Source organism: Anas platyrhynchos, chromosome 9, assembly GCF_047663525.1.
Source record: "Anas platyrhynchos isolate ZD024472 breed Pekin duck chromosome 9, IASCAAS_PekinDuck_T2T, whole genome shotgun sequence".
NCBI classification, from domain to species: Eukaryota; Metazoa; Chordata; class Aves; order Anseriformes; family Anatidae; genus Anas; species Anas platyrhynchos.
Window position 1 is genome coordinate 7,152,709 of NC_092595.1, and position 24,625 is coordinate 7,177,333.

A 24,625-nucleotide genomic window follows, 5' to 3' on the forward strand; every position below is an offset into this window, starting at 1 on the left:
TCCTGGCTTGCCCAACAGGTAAAGGTTAAAGGTTAAGTGAAACAACAACAACAAAAATCAAACCCGAGGAGGATTCGCTCTGATTTCTGAGCAGGGTCAGGGAGCACTGGCTCGTACCAGCTCTCTGGGAGGGAAGAGCTGTAAACAAACAGCCTCCACACCTTCCTCCCACGCAGGCAGGCAGGCACTCTGAGCTGCTATCTCCTTTCATTCAACTCCGACAGACCCAATGTTAAAGATAATTAACCCTTTTTACGATTATTTTCCATGTACGGCACGCTTATGTTTGGCTCCTAGAGGAGCCTCTAACCCAGCCCAATTAACCACGTCTGGCAGGGAGGGGAGCGGGAACAAGAGCTGTCACTGCAGCTGGTGACAAGGGACACCTGAGCTCAGCTGGGGCACCAACACTGCCCCTTCAGCAGCCTCACCCTACAGACTGCAGCCTCACCCTACACACAGCAGCCTCTCCACGAGCTGGCCGAGCTCCTACAGACCCAGGCACCACCGTATCCACCCCTGCTGAGCGCTGCTGTTAATGCAACACTCACGTGAGCCCTAAATCCCCTCTCCTGACAACCGACATTGCATATCTGGGTTACTTCAGCCCAAACAAGCCCTGTGGCAATGATCCATTCCGCAGAATTAAGCAAGCACAACTGCTTTCCACCTAAGCTCAGCAGAATCTGCAGCTCGGCGTTTGATCGGTTTTCATCACCAGAATTGTTTGGAGAGGTGGGAGCGCGCAGCCAAGGCAGATTTAGGAAATATCAGGGCGTTTTAAAGATGTAAAAGCCTGGCATGGGTCCAGAGATTTTCCATACAGAACTAGTATTCAGGCTTCCAAAACAAGATCTACACGTACATACGTACATATACGAATGTGCATCCACGCATACCACAGGCAGGCTGTCTGGACACTACGTGCAGCCAAACAAAGCTATTCCAGCAGCAGGAGGGCACAGTGTGGGTGTTTTTCCACTCCTGCCACCACAACAAGGATTCAGATTTGGCTGCGATGTGTGCAGGAGCCACGATGGGACCAAGGACCAGAAAGTGCTGAGCCAGGGTTTCACCCCCTTGTGGGCCCGGGGAAATGCTGGGCTGCTGTTATGAAACAGCATCCGAAAATGGGTTTGTTCCACAGAGAAATTCTGACAGCCTTGACCTGCTTTGCAGGCAGCCCGGCTCTCTGCCAGGCTGGTGAATCAAGTGATGCTGCACAGCCAAATCCACCAAACATCAAAGGAAGCGAAGCTGTTCCCATGGGACTCGTTCTGCTTTCTGGCCGCAGAAACCTTGCATCAGAGCTTCCCTTTGAAGAGCACAGGCAGCGAGGTGCAGCGGGAGCCCCGGCAGCTCCTCGGCGGGACCAGCTGGCTCAGCCGAGCCAGGCTTCATCTTCTCCGCAGTACAAACCAACGGGGCTCAAAATGACTGCGAAAAATCCATTGCAAACATAATAGGAATGAAAAGGAGGGGTAAAAATAGCTAAGAAAAGGAAAAAGGTAGTAAAAGAATTAGGGCCGTTTGCGAGTGGTTTGTGTTTCCAAAGAAATGCCTCACCGGTTGCCAGCTGTCTGAGCCCTGAAACTTGGCATAACTGCAACAGACACTGAATTTGATACAGACATTTGGTTCCCCATATTAATCATGTAGAGTAGAAATGGAATACATCATTTACGTGTTTGCCTCACCAGCTCAGGCTTTCGCCTTATTAGACCTAATGGAAACCTTCCCTTGACTTTCTCCTTGCCCAAAATTTCAGCTCCAGATTACACCTCCAAGGAGACATCACTCAAAAAAATAAAAATTAAATAAATAAATAAATAAATAAATAAATAAATAAATAAATAAATAAATAAAAACACGCACCTGTGTCCTACCACCCAACAGAGAAATGCAGACAGTGCAAGCTTAACTCTTGCACAGTCGGCAGTAAGTGGGCTGCTCTTTTATTCTTGCACAGGACAGAAACCCAAAAGACTGGAGAAGAAGAACATCAGAGTCAATGGGCAGGGAGCAGAGGGGGAGTCAGGGGGAAGAGGGACATCTTGGGCATCCTGCAGGAGCCCAACAGGGATGGGCAGTCAGGGCACCCACTGCCGGGCAGCGTTTGCAGGACTGGGTTACACCAAGTGAAGCAAAACGGTCCCGTGTGACCTTAAAAGACATTAAAAGGTTAATGTGTGTCTGTGTGGCTCAGCGAGAAAAGGCTTTGATGTACCTCGAGCCTTGCCCACGGTGCAAATGCCAGGAGGGGAAGAAGAGGTGATTCATTGCAGTATCTCTCCTTTCTCCTTCAAACCCCAAACGCCCACACAATTAATCTAAAACCTTAACACATCAGGGGGGTTAGTATTAAAATACATGCCTTATGCCAGTATTGTTCTAGAAATGTCTTTTTTTCTTTCTTTCAGCTACTCCCACAGGGCTGAAAGCACAATACTTGTGCACGCATCTGATGTGCCACAGACATCACAGAATGAGTCAGGTCCTCAGCTGGTATTATTCAGCTTGGCTGTCCCAATGGTTTTAATTCTTTTTTATATTTTTCTTATTTTTATTTCTGTGCCTCCTGCCAAACATTTCCCCCTCTCACATTCTGTCTGCAACAATAGCTCCATAACATATAATTGTATTGTAAGCATCTCTGCAGCCTTCCCAAAAACAACATAGATGTGTCGATGTTGCTGACAAAGCAGCCGTGTCTGGGTGGCATTTTCCTTAGCAATTCCTGACATCAAAGTCCAGATCCTACCTTTGCTTTTCCACGTAAAAAGAACTTCTCCTTCAATCCTACTTATCTTAAAATAATACTTAAAATATGCATTTGAATATTTTTATGGTGGCAGCGGATTTTCAGGTTTTTCATGGCTGGTGCATGAGCACAAGTCCTGTCCCCTGCTCTCACAAGTCTCCACATCGTATCACTCCCCCTGCATCCCCGATAATTTTGTCCTTGTTTGTGCTCACTGGTCTGGTGGGTAGAAACCCTCTTCTCATTTCCAACATAAAGCTTTTGCTACAACTATTAATTAAAATTGTATTAATACAAAGGAGGGTACTTCGCTTAGAGCTGTTGTTGTTGTCCTCAGGAAATAAAAAGCTGTTATATTTTGTTCTCTGCTTAATTAAAAGGTCAGCTGGTGACCTAAGCGATGGGGTTGGCTTCATGTTGCATTTCTGTACATTCTGGCAGACATCACCTCCTTTTTGTGACTGAAGGAACTGCACTGCATGTGGCTATGCCGCTGCAAAGCCCTCACGTGATTTCCAAGTCTGTGTCAATCATACCAAACAAAAACATTTATTTTTCCAAAGCGTTATGTTTGGGGCCATTACAATGCATCCCAACACAACAATTATCATACCATGTCAGACCAAAGGTCATTCCAGCTCAAAACCCTGCGTCTTGCCACAGCCCAGGAGAAAACAAAAGTACGGGGAAAGCTCATTTGCCTCAAGAGATCTTCCTCCCTTCCAGAAGCCTGCAACACAAGCACTTTCTGGAGGTCACACATTAAGCGTTAGCATCAAAGAGCCCTGTACAAGGAGTTCCACATTTCAACTGCACAGACAGCACTGACTGCATTTGATGCTCTCCAGTTTCTGCATTCGGGGAAGCAGCAAACGAGTCTCTGCTGTTCACCTCCTGCATACAGCTCCACAGTTTCCCTGCCATCAGTCTGCAGAGGAAGAGCACTGCCAAAGAGCCCTGTGACAACGTGGCCATGTAGTTTGATGATGAAGACTCACAACAAAGTACCTCATGACAAAGTTATGGCAACAACCTTCCCTGCGGCTATTCGTCACCCTCTAGGGATGGCTGACAAAGAGACTGATGGTGCCCATCAAAAAGAACTGATAAAGCCCAACCAAGGGCAGCGCCTGCCCGTTTACAGGCCAGGACACCAGGGCATCTCCTGCTCCTGCCACCCACAGCACTGCAAGGCGTCCTATTTTTCACATACATCGAATACCCAAGCAACTTGTAACATGCTGTTCTTGAAGCTCCTGTGAAACAAATCTGCTCTCTACAACTACTCATTTATTTAAAGGTTATCCAAAAGCAAACACAATAGTGCAACACCCACCTTTTACCCCCAGAACAACTGAGCTCCATGGTAATCGTAAAGTCATTTGGTCGCAGCCTTCTAATCTGCAGTGACAGGTTTGATCTCTGTAAACAAATACTTGAAATGAGGGAAAAAAAGACCAAGTTATGAACTTTTTGCCATGTACCAATCTCGCAGCAGTGTTACAGAGAGAGAGCTGAAAATGTATTTGTGTGCCTCACCTTATAAAAATAGACCAAACTCTCCAGGAGAAGAAGGAAACAAAATACTATTTTACCCATTTCTCACTTGTGCTGTGGGGGTTTCGGAAAGCATACTGCACTGTGCTAGGAGCTCTACAGACACAGAGGAAAAGATGTGTGCCAGCCCGTGTCAGCGAGCTGAAGGCTGTGACACCGCTTGCTGCAGACCAGCCAGTGTAGCTGTCCTACCTACCCTGAGGCTACCTCGCTTTGCACAGCCAGATGCCTTTCTCCTGTTTCTTGCACATAATATAAGGGGAGAACTTAGACAAAACATAAGATTCCTTTGTTCTTTAGTGTTCCTTAGTCCTAATGCAACAAACCCCACTCTCTCGAAGCAAACCGCCAGGTGAAGCTGACTCCACAGAGCCCCCAGCTTTTGCCCCCCCCAGGCCAAAGAGGCGACGTGGTGTCAGATCATGGTCTGGATCTGCAAAGCCTACACCAGCTGGATTCAGCTTCCCAAAGAACAAAGCTCCAACAAATGCTCTTGCTTTGTGTAAGGGAACAAATTGCTTCCCACTGTAATGCTTACATCCCCTGCAAGGAGAGGTGCTGTGAGCTGGGATGTGTTTTTCCATGCCCGTGACCTCACAGAGCTGCATGGAAGAGAGGAGCTGGTGGATGGGCAGCAGCAGAGCCCTTCTCTTTGCACCACTTGGCTTTCCCTCACGGAAATCCCTAGCACGTGGGCAGGAGGGCGGCTGGAGTAGGGCAGCGTGACGGCAAAGCCGTACCAGGAAGCTTGGTGGGTGTCAGCAGAGCACTTTGCATAAGGTGACCATCGTGTTGTGCAAGCTGAGCTGTACTTCAGCTCGGAGGCCAACCTGTCTGCCTCCTTGTCTTTCCTGGTATTTCAACACCAGCTGCGCTCTCCTAGAAGAAGTCAGCCACTCAATCAGCCTGTGGAGCTGGGAATTGTGCAACTCCCGGTATCTCACACCTCTCTGCCTGTTTGCACAAGAAGGAGCCTGGTCCTACGGCTTGAAAAAAGCAGTCAGCACCTGCTTTGGAACAGCTTATTGCTTTTTTTTGTCATTCTGAGGGGCCAGGTAAAAAAACGCTGGAATTCAGGTTCGCATGTTCTCTACAAAGCCAGGCAATTGCTGCCACAGAAACAACATAACACAGCTCCAGAAGTCACTCTCCCTGGGTCACCCAGTGATAGCACTACGGTTGTTTCCACCAGTGGAGAACTTGGCCCATTGCTCCTGCTTACAGGGGCAGCAAGGGAAAATGCATTCCCAGAGAAGCTTGCACCTCTGTTCCCCTCTACTCACCCCACCAAAAATCACAAAACAACAACAAAAAACTATTTAACCTTCACATCTGGGGTGTGAAGACAAATACAAAGAAGGCACCAAGCATGTTTTCTAATCTACAGATCAGTGAGAGGATAACTCCTGAACACTGGCTATTTCAGAGCGCACATCCACCCCCCGGGCCCATTTCAGACCCAATGCCTTCCTGACGTGCCAGGCCGCCTCTGTTCCTTCTGTCCCTTCATGAGGTGTTTTGAAGTGTTGGAGTGCGCGTTTGCTCTTCAGCTCCACAGGAGCAAGTTGAGCAGCTAAATATTTCAGTTGCGTATACTCCTTCCCCCTCCACATTGTTATTTCAGCCTTGCCTCTGAAGCCCCAAAAGAAAGAACACGACTGAGATCAAAGCCTGGAAGGACGCACGCCACCCAGCCTGCCCGCTCAGAAGCCCGTGTTGGCGTTCGCACATCTTTCAGGGAAAGCTCTCACAAAAGCTGCTCTCCGCTGCTAGCAGCAGACCGGGCTGTGCTGGGAGTTAAATACTTCTATTATTATGCCGTCCAGTGCCTCTTTCAGACCAGGCATGTCAAACATTTGTGACACGGTGTATTGCTCTCCTACTGACAATGCTTTGGATCTCCTGGATATTGCCGGAGAGCTCCCGCTTTTCAACAAAGCTTTCCTCTTCTCGGCTTCCCTCAAGAAGTTTGCGTGCCTTTCATGCTTGCAGTAATCAAAATGCCGCAGTAAGAATCTCAATTAGCAACACGATGAGAAAGTCAGAAAGAGAAGACACTGTGGAAATGGCACCTATCGCTGACAGCTGTAGGACATGCGCTCTCTAATGATCTGCCGTTGGAGATTGTTTGGGATGATTAATAAGACATAATGACAGATGATGAATATCTTAAGAGCAACGGCATTCCTCCTACTTACTCCGCCAGTCTAACAGAGCTGACCTTTTCCTAATGCCTAGTAATTTTCATATTACATCCTGAAAACACAGCTGAAGTGAGCATGCTGAATTGCAATACGGTACCACAAGGGACACACCAAACAGGAGGAAGGTGTTAGCAAAACGTGACAAATTACTTATCTGCAACTTCACAGCCCAAGGCTCAAGTCCGATTTGCGATTCCGAGTGATATACGATTGATGGACTCAGCTTAGTCACATCAGACAGGCTGGCCCATAATCCACTTTATAACTGCCGTGCATTAGTTGATAATGCTCCTGGAGGCTTGGCAAGACAGAACGAGACGGTAACAGAATTACCTCCGTCACCTACCTCACACCTTCAGCTAACTGAGCTCAGGTCAGAGCAGTGAGTCAGTGTGCAGGGCCTCGTCACAACACGGCCTGTTCACAAACCACGTCTCTCACATGCTTGCACAATATTATTATTTTTTTCCATCCTGTTGGCATTTAGAAAAGGTTGAAAATAAACACAGTTTGGGGATGAAAAGCTGCGTGATTCACTTTGAGCTCTCTGAAAAGAAGAACGAGGGAGGGTGTACGTTTCAAAACCCCAATTTCAAATAAAAAATTCAAAACTATTGTTTGACAAATATTGAAATGAAACATTTCAGTCATGCTGTCTTTTTTTGTGACAGGTTGCTTGGTGCTTTTCTTTCTTACTGAAATATTAGCTAAGGAATATATTAATATGCAAAAATATATCTGTAAAGGCAATTTTTCATTTTTCATCCAAAATCCTCCAAAAATTACAACCGTATTTCATGCTCCTTTACTTCATAGCCATCTTATCTTTCTAGGACATACATAGGATGTTGAAAGTGGACCAGCAATGATAAGCAAAAAATATGTATATCCTTCTGTCAACTTCTGTAGCCCCCAGATCGTGAAGAATGGAGCCATAGCCCTTTTCCTCGTGTCCAAAGACAGTAGCTCTTTGCATGGACAACTTGGTTTGCAAAAAGCAGCGCTCATGTCTGAAGGGGCCAGCTGGTCCTACTTGAAAAGACGCATAACCATAGCTAAATGACACCATGGCCAAGAGCAACTGATTTATCAGATCTCTTTCCTTGAGCTTTCAGTTGCCCTTCAGCCACTGGTTGCTGGGAGCAGGACACAAGGAGGTCTCTTGTCAAAATACGGAGCAGAACAGCAGCCTACAAGGAGCAAAAAGGCTTTTCTGGGACTAATGAGATGTTCCTCAGGTGCAGAGTAAATCACAGCCTCGTGGCTCTGTTCTTCCCCTGTTGTTCTCCCGGACTGTGCCTCTTTATGGTGAGTTTGTCATTAGATGGACTTTGTTCTGGGTTTGGCAGATGTACATGGAGAGTTGTCTTAATAAAATAGTGTCACAGCAGTCCACCTCACATCTTTTGTGCACATCTGTGATCTGCCAAGAACACTTTTTGGTGTCATACAAAAATAATAAAGATAGATGTAGTTAATAAATAGGTAAGTACATTTTCAGCCCTCTGAGCTCCTCATTTTCTTCCAGCATAAGCCCATTTTTTACAGCTGACTGCTGTGATCTTCCAAGGGATGTGCTGATGTGGCTTGAACCAAGTTAATTTGCTTCCTTTTCCTTTTTTTTTTTTTTTTAGGATTGCAGATGTCATCAAAATAAACGGTATGGGGGGGGGGAAGGGGGAAGACTGGGCAAAGCAGAAACTGATTCAGAAACTAATTAAAATAAAGCATAGTTCTCAAAACCTCTTTAAATTATTCAGATGTCACAATCCAGGGAAAAGCAGATCTTTTCTAGCATTCTGCTTTTTTTTTTTTTTCCTCCCTGCCAAAATAACTAATTAAATGTTGATGGTATCTCTGAGTGAATTCAGGTTATCGCAGCCAGGGGTTTTGGAGGCATCTGAAGATCTCCAAGTTCCGGTAGTGTTGAAGGGCTAAATGCATGTTCCTTGCTACAAGTGTTGAGAAAAAGGAGCCAGGTACTGAGGGCTGAGAGACCTGGCACTGCCGCCAGCAGTCCTTGTCCTTGTCCTTGTCCTTGGACGAGGTTGTAACCGGGTGCTGTATGGCGAGGGGTGCAGCTCCAGCATGTCTGGATGCTTGAGAATGACCTGATCATCAAAGCCCTCCTGTTGTCTTATTTTCCACAAATAACACAAACGCCAACTAAAACTACCAAGCACAGTTTCAGATAAATAGCAGTAAATTAATGAGCTCTTTAGAGTGGGTTTTTAAGCCAATGGGTGCTTGCACCAAGAAAGCAGCTTTCCAAAGCCTTGTCTTCGTTTCACATCTCCCCAGCAGGAAATGTGGCAACCCCCAGCGCAGCGGGGCAGGCCAGCCTTTACTGGTCTCCCAGTTTTATGTGGTGAAAAAGAAATTCCTCCAGTGTGACCTTTTCTTCCCATGTGAATTTCTCAGGGAAACACCCAAAGAAATAACTGTTTCAGGCTGGTTCCTGGGACATTTGCGGTGGCTGAACATGCTCGCAATGCATTAAAGCACTGCAGCCCGTGGACATGAGAAATCAAACCCTGTTCAAGCAGGAGCTGTGCGCTGGCTGCACCCGGGGCTGCTCTGCTCCCTGCCACACACATCTCAGGCTCCCCGAGACCTGGATGCTCGCTACCTAGGGCCTGCTTTTATTAAACTGTGTTCCTAGATGAGGTAAGGAGGTTGTCCATCCCAGTGAGCCCAGGCTGCAGCCTGTGCCTGGCCAGCTCTCTGCACAGGGCTGTGGAAAAGCTGTGCCCTGTGCCCCTGTGCCACAGGGATGCACCAGGGTCTGCCTCCCCTCTGCTCACCCCTGGGTTTTGATGGAGAACCAGTGGGTTCCACCTCAGCACCACTCAGCTGCGGCTCGGGAGCTGGCCACTACAGACTCTTGCTTTCCCCACTTCCACCTGCTTCAAAAAATAAAGCAAAAAGCAAATTCTTTCCTCTGGCAAGGTCTGGAGAATGCAAACAGCCAACACGATAAGTGCTGTCAGTGAGCATATGGAAAAAAGACTTTATCCAGCTCTAGATCATTAATTCTTGGTTAACCTACTTACTGTCCCCAGCAGTAGCTGTTGCTGCTGCAGGTGCTCCTCAGCCCTCACCTACAGAAAATCCCCGGGCTCCATCACTTGGCTGCCACCTCTCAGCTCCCGCAGGGCTGAGCTGTGACCCCTGACGTGGGGCTGTCCCCACCCCAGGAACCCCGCTTCTCCCACCCATAAGTGTTTTCCTTATCCTGCTCCCCGTGCACCCTGGTGTAAATCCTCCACCCGCTTACGGCTCCAGACCCAGCCCCTGCCCACACTCAGCTCATTCACTCGAGCGATTCTCAGCGCAGCCGTCTCTCCTGCAGCTGTTAATCTGTCATTAGCGTGCCATAAGTCAGCCAGACATACTGCACCATTACAAAACCTCAGCAGAGTGGAAAAAATCATTTGCTTTACTGTCAACATAAAAAACTTTTTATCTTCATTGACAGTTTTATTCGGAAAAATCTCGGCTATATTTTAATTTGGCTCTAATGATAGCTCTCAGAAAGCAGGATCTGTGCGTTAAAGTTTAGTGCGAGAGCAGCTGCTAATTTTCTTTTTCCGCTTTTTGATTTTGTTTAACAGATATTTCTGAAGAAAGGGTGGTGTTTTGCTGTTTGTTTCTGGTTTTGTTGTTGTTGAAAAAAAGGCACACATTGCTGATAACACCGCAAATTGTCTATTTACCAAAGGCTGCTAAACCCAGCTTCCTCCACATTACCAGCAGCACTGAAGTGAAAAGAGACACCTCGAGATCTTTATCTAGCAGGACACCTGCAATTTACTTCCCAGAGACTGTGCTACACGTTTCAGTGCAGTAGTGTCCTGCCTTTGCTCTGGGAATGTCCATCTCCTGCTATAATAACAAAACCAGTGCCTTGGAGTGGAGTCAAGATGCAGGGGCTGTAGGAAGAGTATTTAGCTCTAATTGCACTGAGCAGGGCTGGTGCTGGGAACAGAGGCAGAGCTAATGGTCTGAGGCCATGTTTTCTGCAAAATAAGTGAAAGAAATGAGGACATCATTGCTCTGCCCTAACTTCTGAGCTCTTTTTATGTTTTACTGAGGCCATAGTCCCAAAGCTGCATTAACCGGGTTTTCCTGATTCAAGCCCACAATGAATTCATGCACGGGTAGAGTACCTAAAACAACAACTGAGCTCCTCTACTTGGCCAAAACCCACCGGCCTTCCAGAAGATATTTCCTCTGGAAACAGCAACACCTTTACAGAGCTCACAGCCTTCCAGCTCTGCGTTTCTGTGAACTGAGGTTCATAAAAATCTACCGGCCACATCCTGGCTGATAGAAAATGGCTTGCACCAGTCTGGCACACTGATTCCCTCTCCTGCCAGCCACACCAGGGAGCAATGAAGGCAGTTCAACCCCCCGGGAAGGCTGGCACGGAGACAGGGACACAAAGATGCTCAGCAGCTTTGGGGGCAGTTCCCGCCACACCGGAGGCCATATAGGACCTACAGCGCATAAACCCAAATGCTCTTCCTTTAAAAGCTAAGTACGACACAGTTCGTGTAAGCATTTGACAAAAACCACCAGAGGCTGACTGTTAAATAAATAAAGTTGGTAAAAGATGTTCCAGAGGGATTGTGCTGGCTTCGGCTAGACACGGACAGCGCGATGTCAGTTGGTTTCAACTGCTGCAGGATCTGGTTTTGTTTGTTTTATTTTAAATTGTAACAATATGAAACTGATCTTCCAAAACACTTTCTTTTTTTTTTTCTTTCAAAAGATAAAACCCCAGAGCAAGAATATTTGTGCTGGAAAGAAGTCTCTCAGATGAATAGCTTTGCACATACAAGGATAGAATTGCCTGAAATAGCTTTGTTTTGAAACAATGCATTGTCTCGCAGGAATTTTAGACATTCTTTAGGAAGGCAGCACTTGGTATTATATTTCATGCCTTTCAAAGTATCTGTTTTCTTAGGAAACGAAGGAAAGGGATGGGAGAGTGATGTTTTTCACCAAACTGACTTTGCACTTGTAAGGATCCAAGCAGGAAGATGCATTAGAATGGTCGGGAGAGAAAAGATTAGATCCTATTCACCACAAACGGCAGAAGAAAAATAAAAGAATGCTCTCTCCAGCTTATTTGCATGAAGAGAGCCTTTCTTTGAAGTCTCCTTATTGCTAAAAGGCCTATTTCAGCCTGACAGATGAATGCCTGAGAATTGCACAGGTGACTTCAGGAGACCACAGCTGACAAATACCACATCAGGACAGATCTTCCCATCAGCCCAAACACAGTCTGTGTGTTTTACTAATAGCTTATTGTCCACTTCATGCATGCACGTGAAGCCTTTTCTGCTAGAGCAAATGCAATGAGGTGCTGATTGGATATGACAATGCCTTATATACATATACATGCTTATATACAACATATTCCAAAATCTGAGAGGTCTGATCTGGCGGTCTGCTTCATATCCATCTGTCTCTAAGGTCCCAGGCACACGCTGATCCCTTTCCCCATGGATACAATATTCTGATCTGGGTTCATCTTACAAAGCCCCAGGACTCAGACTTCAGGCCTGGAGTATCCCATCGCTTCAGTCCCCTGGTGGTTCCATCAATTATGGGAAAGCACCATGGAGAAAAGAAAGAAGTAAGAAATGAAAAACTAGCAGGTACAGAGTCTTTCTGTGTACAGCTTTCTCTTTCCAAGCTCCAAGGCACACAACTTCCCCCCTAAACACACCAGTACACATACACACATGTACACCCTGCTATGGTGCACGTGCGTCTGCCTCTGCACCTTGCCTGAGGGCTGGCTCACACCTCAGCTTCCCAGCTTCGTCTCCAGTTGGTCGTTACACCTATCATTCAAATCATTTTTTCATTTGCATATTTCTTCTGAAGAAAGGTCCTCGGTGGGCACGCTATTACTCACTCTCTATTTCCAGTGTAAATTTTAAGTCACCTCTCTGTCCCTTGTGCAGCCCACGCACTGACGCAGCATCTTCTCACACTTCTCTCCCACACAGGCAGCTCATGAAATTACACTCCTAAGGCATATGGGGGATGATAGATGGTTGGTATTTATCTACGCCGTGCAGGACCGGCTTACTCAGAAGCTGGTAATGGATAAGAGAAGGTTTAGCTGGCCCTAGCGCCGTGCAGGATGCTCTGGCTGCCTACACAGAGATCCCTAATTGCTTAAAGAGTTGACTTCACAAAAAATATTCCCGTGATTGACAGGACGACAGGCAGCCTCGGGCAGGAGGTCAGGGAGCAGAGCAGCTGATCGTCAGCCGGTGCCGGCTCATCAGCCGGGGGCTGTGTGTGCAGAGCTCTTGGTCAGGGGGATGGAGAGAGGAGAGGTGGCGGGGAGGTGGGGCTGGGAAAGGCCAGGATGAATGCGGTGTTTGTGCCCTCATCAGAAAATACAACCACGCAAGAGAGAATCCAGCTATAAAAGTCTGCTTTTCTACTTTCCCTCTCCCATCAGTAATTAAGTACAGGAAATCACTTCCCTGCAGACACGCTGGTAAAACACACTCACAGCCTGTCTTCTTTTCATATTGGGGCTTTTTTTTATTTTTACCTTGCCAAGGTGACAAACATGAGACCAATAAATTTGCCTCAGAAAAAAATAAATAAATAAATGTAATATTAGCTTGGAGGAGCTGCTTCATCATCTTCCTTCTGCTTTTTTGTAACAGCCAATGTGGCAATATCCGCTGAAGTTTAGAAAGCATATTGTTACAGGATGTGTGGGAACCGCAAATACCATCTGAGGCCAAGTTACAGTAAATCCTATTCTGAGCGTCATTAATGGAAGCGCTTCCTTCTCGTCACAAAAGCAAACGAAGGAAGGTCCATTAATTTTTCACTTGAGGAGCAGTAAGAAGGCACATTAAAAGAAGTGGGAGGAGGGACTGCAGCTGGGCCCATGGGCAGCTTCATGGCCTCACACCCGGCAGGGCTTGGGGCTCTGAACCCAGCCCTGGCTGGGGATCACCGAGGCCTGAGTTCTGCTCGCTGCTTGAGGAATATCTAAAATACAAGCTCCCTTTGAACCCGTGATTATGTTTGTATTAGTGTGATATTAGTTACTGGGGCCACACACTGCAATAAGCAGCTAATCGTTATTTCTGTTGTTCCTGGCCACTGTCTGCAGTACAGTAGAATAAATCAGAAGAAACCCATTTTCTGCTACTTTGAGTGCAATAAGGCATGAGGTAGCAAACATTTCACTAGTGCTTAGCATTTACACTTCCCGGGCTTGGTATTCCCCTGACTGACACCAAAGTGAAGCAGGACCAAACGTACCAAAGTCAATGGAGTTAAGCTAGGGTAAAAATCAAGCCCTCTATTACCGCAAATCAATTTTCCATTTGTTTTAACAACATTAATTTAAATGAACTCACTTGATATTCTTGTTGTCTGCATTGTTTATGCCAAGGGTAATTCTGGGCAAACCTGGGTGCTTACGGCTTCTCAGCCACTCACATGTGAAAGTCTCGTTCCAATTAAAGTATTAATAGTGTTTATTTGTTGATCTTGCATACTGACGCCAAGTGTAAGGCATGCAGTTAACTTAAGAACACGGAGCAGACTTCAGCCAGTCCAGCACTGGTTATTGACCATCTCCTTGACTTTGGGGCCCATTTACGTTTCCATTTCTGCCTGCACACTGATTCATGCCATGGCTGTGAGCATGGGACAGCTGTCAGAAGTGCGGGGTGCGAGCCCCACTGCTGGGCTGCCTCCACGCCACCCAAGGATCACACCCCACAAAGGTTATCCTACACACAAAAAAATGAGTTTTTACTGTCTCTAAGATATTTTTGTTTCTCTCTCAGGTGAAAGGGGCATTCGAGTCCAGTACCAGTCTTTTCACTCACTCTGTGCACTGCACACTGACCTACGTTGCATTTCCATTGCAGCATGTAAAACACTAAGTCCCAGCCATGTGAAGGTCTTAGAATTTAGCTTTTGATAGAATTCCCTCTTACCACAAACAATAATGAACATTAAACTTCACTACAACTGATGATAATATTCAATGGCAAAAGCAAGTGTTTAGAAACAGAATGTGCCTTGCCACTGTAAAAAAAAAATTGCTTGCAGATCAAGGATGAGAAGCTTTTCAGCACAAATGTAATTCTCGTTCCACTGAACCCTGGTCACAAAGAGGTGAACAGGATAATATTCACAGTGAAAAAAAATAAGCTAGGTTTCATTTTCTAAAGTTTTTTATTGTGAAGACCCATGTCCACTAACAGAGTGTGAACATGAAAATATGTCTTGCTAATGCCACTGTACTAACACATGTGAAAGCATTACAGGAAGAGACAGGGCTAAACCACATCCACCTAAAGATAAAAAATATGGAAAAACGCCTCCAGAGAAAAGTAATGTGGCATGAAGATACTTTTTTTAACCCAAGAGTAGCATTCAGGAAAAACATTCATCAACTTTGGGATTATAAATCTTTTGTTCAGGGCATCAGCCACAGGACCGTAATGCACAAGTATAGGATTTAATATAACCTCATATGGAAAAGTGACAAAATCTTGAACCTAAAGCCTGCAGAACTACATCACCCATTTAGGCTTCTTCACAAAAGGTTGCTCAGTGAAGCATACAGAGCTCTGACAGATAACGCAAAGCATTGCCTCTAATAAATAGGACATCTAGTTCCTGGGAAAGTCCATTCGTTGTTGCTTCATAATATTGTAGTGAAGAGTGATAGTCATAATAAAAAAATCGTAGTATGTCTGCATTTTCTTACATATATTAGGTAGATTAGCAGGATACTTCCAGCAGAAGTGCAACAAACAGATATAAATTATGGTTTATGCATTCTGTGAGGTGCTAGTATTAGAAGTCTAAGTACTCCATCAGACTCATACTTCACATCTCTTCCCCTCAGCTGATAACGAAAACATTGAGTAGTCACCAAAACCTTAAAAGAAAAAAAAAAAAAAAAAAAAAAAAAAGGCTATAGATGAAGGGGCAAGCTTTGAAAGGCCCCTGTAATAGAACAGCTGACTTAAAATTCATACTGGCTTTGTGAGCCACCAGCTAACCAACCACATGATGAAAGAAGCAGCATATTTTGTGGTATGGACCCAACTCTGGTTGTGCAGAAGAAATAATGTTTTCAGCCTCCCTCGAAACCCATCTTGACTTTCTGCAGGAAATGTGTCCCTGCAAAGTGTTTCTAGTATTGGGCCACGTTCGTGCATCACTGCAAGGAGCAGGACACAAGAATGGTGAAGGCAACAAGGTGAGAAGAGAACAGGGAACTGAGCGGTGAGAGGTAAGAGAAGAGGGAAGAATAATGAAAGAAAGTGAATGGGAAGGAGGGGCTTGTAATGAAAGCAAGTGCAGGGAAGCTGTTGAAAAAGAACTAGGGAAATCATCACTGCACGACAGCACTTTCAGTTCCATCATTGTTCTGCTCTGAAGCCATGGTTTCCATACTCTGCATCACTCCTGACTGACCAGAAACCCAGCCCCAGGAGAAACAATACAGCTGCCTGGGCCAGCAGCCAGGATGCTGTCTGCCTAAGAACATTTTTATTCAACTTGAGGTTACAATTCTTTGTTTCTGAAAATGCAACATTTGATATAAACCCAGAGTGCTGACCTATCCCTTTTGAAAATGGAGAAGTGATTTGGGCTTCAGTTCCAGCTTTTGATTAAAAAGCTTTTAAGGGAAAAGCTCAAAAAAAAAATCTAAGAAAACTCTACGCCAAACCCACTTTTCTGGCCTTTATTTCCCAATAACCAAAGAGAAAATAACAATAAGTGAAGGAAACAGAGACACACGTAAGTTGCTTTAAGGAGTATTCGTTTTCCTTAACAAGGGACTTTAACAGGATGATGACTCATGCAATATAGATAAGCAGAACCAAATAAATCAAGAAATTAAATAGATACAGAAACAAATGGAAAACACTCAGAAGAGAAAGCATTTATTTAAAAAAAAAAAAAAAAAAAAAAAAAAAAAAAAAAAAAAAACAACTTGCAGAGAAGGGCAGAGGGAATGGACTACTCTGCTAATTACCACTAGCTGGTTTTTGCTATTCATGGACTATTTCCTTTGCTACAGGTCTTTTCCGTGACATGAAAAGTCTTTGGGGTGTTTATTCCTTGGAGCTGGTGGAGATCTGTCTCTTCCACCAGTGACAGCGATAGGGCAACAAGGAGCACAGGCCCTTCTCGTGTCTCATTCCAACACCCAGTTTTTCCAGGACCTTTCCCAGGTCCAGGTCTCCTTCCAGCACCCAGCTGCAGCCCACTCCATCACCCACCTGCCTGATCTCTTTGAAGTAAAAACCCTGGTAGGGTTACTGCAGGGCTACAGAACAAGAAATAAGGGCATCTTCTACTATTAATATATCTCAGAGATAAAAGAGAGATCATAGTAGAAACTATTTCTGTTTTTTGTTTTTTTTTTTGTTTTGTTTTTGCGTGTGCTTTTTTAATTTATTTTTTGGTTTGTGCAGGGTTTTTTTTGTTTGTTTGTTGGTTGGTTGGTTGGTTTTTATTGCAGTTTCAATTTGAGTTTCACTTCTCTGCTAGAGAGCCCCTGAGATGGACAGGCATCTCTATTTTTGTATTTTATGGTGCTCAAATCTTGACAGGTCTGTTCAGCAGTATGTTTAGATCTGCGATCACAGAATGTTTGAGGATGGCAGGGGCTTCTGGAGGACACCTGGTTCAATCCCCAGCTCAAGCAGGGACACTAAACCCAGGGTGCCCAGGACCACGTCCAGGTGGCTGTTGAAGATCTCCAAGGAGGGAGACTCCACAACCTCTGTGAGCAGAAGGATCACCTCCCTTGATCTCCTGGTGATACCCTGCCTAATGCAGCCAAGAATACCATCAGCCTTTTCAGCAGCAAGGGCACGTTGCTGACTCATGGTCAACTTGATGTCCACGAGGACACCTCAGTCCTTTTCTGCAGAGCTACTTCCCATCTGGGTGGCCACCAGCATGCAGTGGTGCCTGGGGTTGTTCCTCCCCAGGTGCAGGACTCTGCCCCGTAACTTAGGGTGTGATTTTTACAAATAAACCAACTGTACCTTACAGCGTTTCTACTCGCTATTTTCTCTTTTGTATTTAACACCGTTATTTTTTACTTTTAACAATGATCAGATCCAGCTGATACACGCAAAATGAACAGCCTAATTAAAGCACCACCTTTCTTTTGTCTTTCAACCTGAGAAAATGCTTCTTTTCTTTAATGCCCATCATTCCAGCATTTGCTGATGCTTTGTTTTAATGATGACAATCTGTTGCAGCTCAGACACAGAACTCACATTTTCCCCCAGACACCCAGTCATTTGTTTCTTTGTGCGTGTGCTTTATTTTTTATGGGGCCAGCTGCTTTGTGATCAGCGAAATGTCAGAAAAATCATCTTACCATAACAAAGCTGAAAATAAAATATTCAAGGAAGCAAACTCCCATGGAAATATTTAAAGCCCTAACAAGGGAGAATTCTCATCTCTGTGCACATGGGTGACTCACTGAAGTAAATGGGAACTACGTGACTGCATCAAAGACTTCAGCACTGAAGAGCACAGATTTTCTCCCGGCCTCGGCCATCATGAATGAACTCATGAGCAAGTTCCGATGAAGAATCCAGATAGAGATAAACTCACTCCGTGCTATCAGCCATGACCAGAATACTGGAATGGTTTGAGTTACAGTATTTTCCTATCAAGATTAATTGCGTGCTTAAAAAAAATGCATGTCCTTAAATGCTTTTTATAAATCAAGCTCTCGCATTCAACTCTTCAATTTGCAAATGGAATGAATGGTACTTAAAGGTCAAGACAGATGTGTTTCTGCAAATATAGAGGTTAATTAACATCTCAGGGACACGCGGAGTTAAAACTTGCAATACGGAAAAAAAAAAAAAAGGCAGTTTCTGTAAATATTGTAATTAAACAGAATGCTGTTTTTGTAATTGTTAGAAAAGAAAGCCCCAAATTACCAGGAGGAAAGAAATCAGAGCAAACAGATCTGCAGGAAAACATTCTCATTTTAAGTATCAGCTAAAATATAAACTGCCTATGAAAAATTCACAAAGATATACTCATGATGCACTAAATTATCCTCCTGGGTTTCATAATTCTGTGAGTGTGTGCAATTAGTTAACGGTGGTGTTGTTATAAAACTACATACTGTGGCTGGCGGGTTTTGAAACTACTCCAGAAAGCAAAGTCTGACGCTAAACAACTATTGTGTTTGGGTATTAGGCAACAGGAAATCTGCCTGATGATAACTGAGTTATACCAAGCCCTGCAGCAGCCACTGAGACACTATGTCCATTTAATCTGCAGATGGCAAAGTAGATATGCCATTCACAGCTGCATGCATGAGGATATGACATCTTTGTCTATATTAATCTCATGGCTGGCTTCACATGACTCATTCAACCTTTTTTTCTGTTACATGAAAGGGAAGTTAACTAGCAAGACCTCTGGGGATTTTTAAATAGGGCCAGCCCTGCTGCGATGTACATTTAAAGCAATAGAGCACAGGGCTACTCTCTACATCCCTAAAGCCCTCGTGCCATGCTCTTGTACCAGTCCACTGGTATCCAGGCAAATCCCCTGCATGTGTCATTAGCTCCTTCCCAAAGCAGTCTCCTTAAAGCACACAGGCTGCAATGCCAAGAATGTGACAAGGGGGCTAAATGTATTAAAATATACAGTGAGGTAACATCATCGGGCTTTGTTATCCCAGTTATCAATAGGGAGATAGAATTAAATAAATGAACACCCTTAATTTTCAGAGAAGAAAAATATCTGCAGAATCTTTGTTTCTCAAAGATAAGCCAACAGCTAAGGCAAAACGCTGCTATGTCCAAAGGCAGCAGGAGGAGTGTAAGAGGGTTCCTCATCCTCTGTGGCAAGGTTGAGAGAAACGCCATGGATTTAGCTCCGAGTGGTTCACAGAAGCCTCGCTGTTCGGAATAACTTGATTTAGAGATACTGCACTCTGCTTTTGAATCAATATTCAGATAAATACATGTTCAAAGTGGAAAGATCACTGGGGGGAAAATATCAAGCTTTTTCATTCTCTCTTCTTTCTTTTTTTTTTCTTGAAAAAGCAAAAATCCCTCACAGGTTTGAGAAAATCCACACAATAGTACCATTTTCTGCTATAACAACTCTTTCAAGTCTCAGAAGAGACTGCTTTGAAGAGCAAGTGACATTCCACTCCCCAGAAAAGTGACTCCTGGTGATAGACAAGGTACTGAAGGTGAGGAATGAGCAGAGGCAGAGCTGTCATGGTCAGCAGTGGTCATGTAGACCCTTCAGAGCAGGGGTTAGCAGAGGATTGCAAAGGGAAACTGAAAAATCAAAATAAATAAATAAATTCTTTCTTAAAGCATTTTCACAAGGAAAAGTAAACATTTCCATGTGAAATTCCCATTCTGAAGGTCAGAGTCTGTGCTTTTCCATAATAACCTCATCTAGCCTTGTGCAAACAAAAATAATCAAATGAGAGGAGATTTTTTTTCCCCCATAAATACTTGTCCCATGTGCACAGGAAGCTCCAGTCACTTTCAAAATTCTGAAGTTAAAAAAATCAGGCTCCAGCCCTACTGACAGCATTACCAAGATTAACTTGTTTGTATCCCTCTGCTCTGTTAACAGTGTGCTGTCTGCTGAAAGCTAAAGCAAAGAGATTCAGAGCACAGTAAGTTATCAGTAGAAACTAACCTGTGGAGAGAACATCTGCCCCAGAGAAGTGGAAGCAGAGCTCGGCAAATGTTCCAAACTTTGCAGTTAAACACTAAAAGCCATAGCCATAAGCTTCCAAAAATTCATACCATCACCACTTTTTCTGCCTGGAAAAAAAATAAATCCAAACCAAACAACTTAACCACCAAACCCCAAATAAATACTTCAGATACTTTAAAGTATTTGAAGATGTCCAGATTAGTTAGGAAAGGCTAAATTAAGCTTTTCAGAGGCTTTTTGATGATCAAGAGCCAGATCAGCGCTACGCTTGAAGGAAGCTCTCTAACTGTGCTTGAGAGGACTTTTAACTTCAAAGACTGGTGCGCTTGAGGGGCAGTGAAAGAAGTAATTTGTTTTTTAAAAAATCTAAACATAATCAGAAAGACTTTGATGTATACCTGTGCTGACCTGGGAACTAAAGTGCAGCAGCCACGTCCGTAAGTTATAATGTGCACAGAACAGAAGGGTGCAGGCAGTGCCTTGCCCAACTGGGAAACCAGTGGATGTCCTCGGACTTGGTAGAGCACATCCAAAGCAACGTCAAGACCTGAGTAAGTCAAAAATCCAACAGCTTCCCAGCAGAGACTGCTTGCAGGGAACATACTTGTGTACACGTTAATATTTTGTTGTTTTCTTATAAAAGAGTAGAGATTGCTGTTAGTGTTCCTACAGCACTCCAGGGACACAGTTTCAGTATTGTCCCTAGGCCAACTCTGGTTACAAACTTCTTTACCTCTTCCAAAATCTCAGTGCACTGAGCTAAGAGACCTTTTTTTATTATTATTTAATTAATTAAATTGATATATATGACACACAGTTCTACTTACTCTTTAAACCTGATGTGCTCGTACCTCTTCCCGTGAATAGCATGTAAAGTAAGATATTGATGCTAGATTTGGTAAGGGGCTCAGAGTACAAAAGGGAGTGTAGCAGGAGAAGAAGGCTGTGTTCACACCACTGACTCCTAGCAGGATATCTGGATACCAAGGTAACGTTCACATTTCTGTTGAGCATTCTGAGGGGCCAAGTATATTTTAGACAAGCCTGGAACTGAATGTCTAGCATGAAGGTAGCCTGGATTAAATTCACCACTTGCGCTGCTGCCTAAAGTTATTTGTCACATTACTCCAAGATAAAGTATTAGTATTGCCATGAGATAACCATGCAAGGAGTTGCTGGGTTGTTACACACATTGTAAGTCATTGTGCAGAATTTCAGAGGTAATATCTCAGTAAGTGACCTGTCAAAACTCAGCAAGCCCCTCACCATGCAGGCTGCTTTCTGTGCAGGGATACTCGTGCTACGTAGGAGCCGATCCCTCCTTTAGAAACGAACCTTGGGGAATTGTTGTCATCTTGCAGTGAGAAGAGCAGGAAATGCTTTTGGAATTGGTTTTCATCCTTTCATAATCCTGCTCTTAACTCTTTGGTCTGACAGTAGGAAACGGACAGTTATAGCCACTATCTCTCAACTGTCAAACCTGACAACACAATTAACAGCTCTGGTAATTAGCACAAAGAGTACCATGTGAGGCAGAAGGCTCAGACTGCAAGGTGATCTATGAACTTTTTTTCCCCAGGGTCAGGGTAGGGGTAAAATAATAAAAATGGTGAATTACTTATGATATGAAGAAAAAAGAGACAGCTGAGCCACAAATTTTAGCTCAGGAGACTGTAGTCAGATATTCTATAAAGACATCAGTTAACCTACACCTCAAAGCTTGTTAAAAACCAAGCAAGTATCTTAGAAACCCCAGCAAATTAGATATACTGCAGACAGTTAGCAGGAATAAAGGAGATTAAGTGGCCGCTAGTCACACTTTCAAAACCAGAAGAGAATTTAGTGCTCTTCTGAACTGCTTCAGACACAAAACACTTCTCCCAGTAATAGAGCAACTAACTGTATGAATCTTGGGCTAAGAGGCCTGCTGACCAATTTTAGACTTACCAACACCTCATATATAGCTTGAGACAAGAAAGTATTTGAAAACTCCCCGAGAACTGGATGTTCACACAGCCCGCACTCAGCGTATACTCAGGATTTGGCAGCACAGCAATTCCCAGCAGCCCAGCTTGCTGCCTGCGCTAGCACCGTTACGGATGTGTGACAAACACAATTATGTCTGTGTTCAGCGTTACAGAGCTGCTCACACCGTGTTCCTGAAGGAAAAGGACTTCTTTAGCAGAAAGGACTTTTCCACAAAAACGCACGTTTAAGTTGGAAGGTCAGTTCTAGATGACCAATACCTTTTCTGAATGTAAAGACTAAAAAATTGTTCAGAGAACACCCTGATGAATAATTTTTTTAAAGCTATCGTTTGGGTTTTTGTTGCTGTTGTTATTTTTTCCTGCCAGGAGGAAACATAGCCTCCCAACCAGCTGTTCTCACCACTCAGAATACATAAATATCAAAGCAAAACAGAAACATGAGCAGTATGGAAATACTCTCGAGGAATAAGAGACTACCTCGTGGCCTAGTCGGCAGCTGTAACTGGAAGCTACAGCAAGACCTTCTTTCTAAATAGCCACAAGATTTAAAAGATGTGCTGACAAACCAGAAAGGTCTCATTCATTTGCAGGCTGGAGGGCTGCAGCAGCATTGCACTGCGCTGGGCACAGCCCAGGAGAACCTCTGGGTGCCTGCAGGACACGCTCCGTGGTTCAGCACCAGCACTAACACGGCACAGCCAGGTGCTGCAGCCATACAAACGTGGCAGAGGAACACCTCTCCTCATTTGGTACTAAATAGACTTTGGAAAATACCAAAAATCAATATTGGTTCAAATTTTAAACTAGTTTTCCTTTGTATTTGAGAGCGCTGCTTTTGCATATGTTAGTGATAACCAGGGTAAGGAATGCTGTGTGTTAGCAGCTATCCTAGGACACAATCAAACAGCCATTGTCCCCTTTGTGCCTCTAATCTAAATATACAAAGAAAGCACTGGGGAAAGGAAACGTTATTATTCCCACCTTAGAGTAGGAGAATTGAGACAGATAAGAACTGAGGAATTTTCCATCCCTAGACAGGAAGCCTGTGACAGAAACTGGGACAGAATGCAAATTTCTACAGCTATTCCCAAAACAGGTTTGCTGGCATAATTGTTTGTAGACTGCACAGGTTGCTGAAGAATCCCAAGGAACATTTACGGAAAGTGAACGTTGAAGAGGCGCCGTGCAGCAAGGAGCCCTGGCATGCTACAGCGCTGGGTGGAGAGAGATCCTCTGCAGCTGACTTCACAAAATCATAAAGAAGGAAAAAATGACAAAAGGAAACAGAAGAGAAGAACGCATGATCCAGGCAAAGGGAAACACAGCACCATTAGGTACCGTAAGCACACACGGTTGGGTTGGCTATGCCACTTCTCTGGTGAGGAGCTTTTCCTCCAGGGCACCAGCTCTGAGCAGGGAGGGTGCCAGCGAGCACGGCTGGGTGGTCTGCGAGCAAAACGCTGCTGAGGGCACTGTCACTTCAGCAGGGTTGTGTTAGTGCGACCAGATGAAATCTTCACAAGCCAGATTAATGAGGTGAGATCTAGACAGAGGAAAAAATGACACATGGACACACGGGGCTTTCGCTAATAAAGAGCTGCTGTAAATTCTGAGGATTGTACAAAGATGAATAGAATAAAGCCACGTGTGTACAGACAAGCCTGTTGGTACCCCACTGAAAACAGGGTGTTTCCACCCTCTGGTAGACATGTCACTTCTATACTGGGTGTGTAGAAACCCAAACCTTTTTTTTTTTTTACTGTGGAAGACAAAATTACAGCTGCCTGTCGTCTGCAGTACAGGCATAACACTGGTGTAGTTCAAGATGACCTTCAATTGAAAACCCTCACCTGAGAAAAACGTACTGTGCTTCCTTCCAACTTCCAGATTTGGTACAAACAGACCTCCTTTGATAGGATCACTTGCATTAAGCACAGCGCTTACAGATGCATCTTAAGCAACTGCTCACCCACAATTCTTTTGTGTTTGTGGGACACTAATTGTGAGCAGATTTGAAATTTGGGTTGCTTTTTCCCCAGATTTTTAGCAAAACACTAATATTTATGCGTAACAAACACAACTCCTCCTTTCGCTACAGTAATTATGCTTTCTTTGTTCCTCATCATAACTTGTCTTATTTAACAACCTAGAGAGAAGAGCTTTAAGAGGTAGCTATCAGGAGTTTCTAGCAGCATAGGGCATGAGTGAGGGCATCGGAGATCCGCCAGAGGGGCACCTCCAGCCCTTTTGTATGGCAAAGGTTGGGGCAACAGCAACAGAGACAAATTTCCTAAGGAAAGGTGGTGCTACTACCTGCCCTTTATGGGAAAATACATAAACAAGACAGCTGAATATTGCACTGC

The 24,625-nt window shown here is 44.5% G+C and overlaps 1 long non-coding RNA gene across 2 annotated transcripts in view; it reads right to left on the reverse strand.

Annotated features, from left to right (window-relative positions):
- Positions 1-24,625, reverse strand: part of LOC140003175 (uncharacterized) — a 64,893-nt gene that overhangs the window by 2,014 nt on the left and 38,254 nt on the right. The window contains exon 3 of one of the 2 annotated variants that reach the window (XR_011811290.1): positions 23,106-23,805. The exons of the other annotated variant lie outside the window; for it this stretch is intronic. This is a non-coding gene — a long non-coding RNA (uncharacterized lncRNA). Of the gene's footprint in view, positions 1-23,105; positions 23,806-24,625 lie in introns of those variants that run through there. 2 annotated transcript variants of the gene reach the window in all.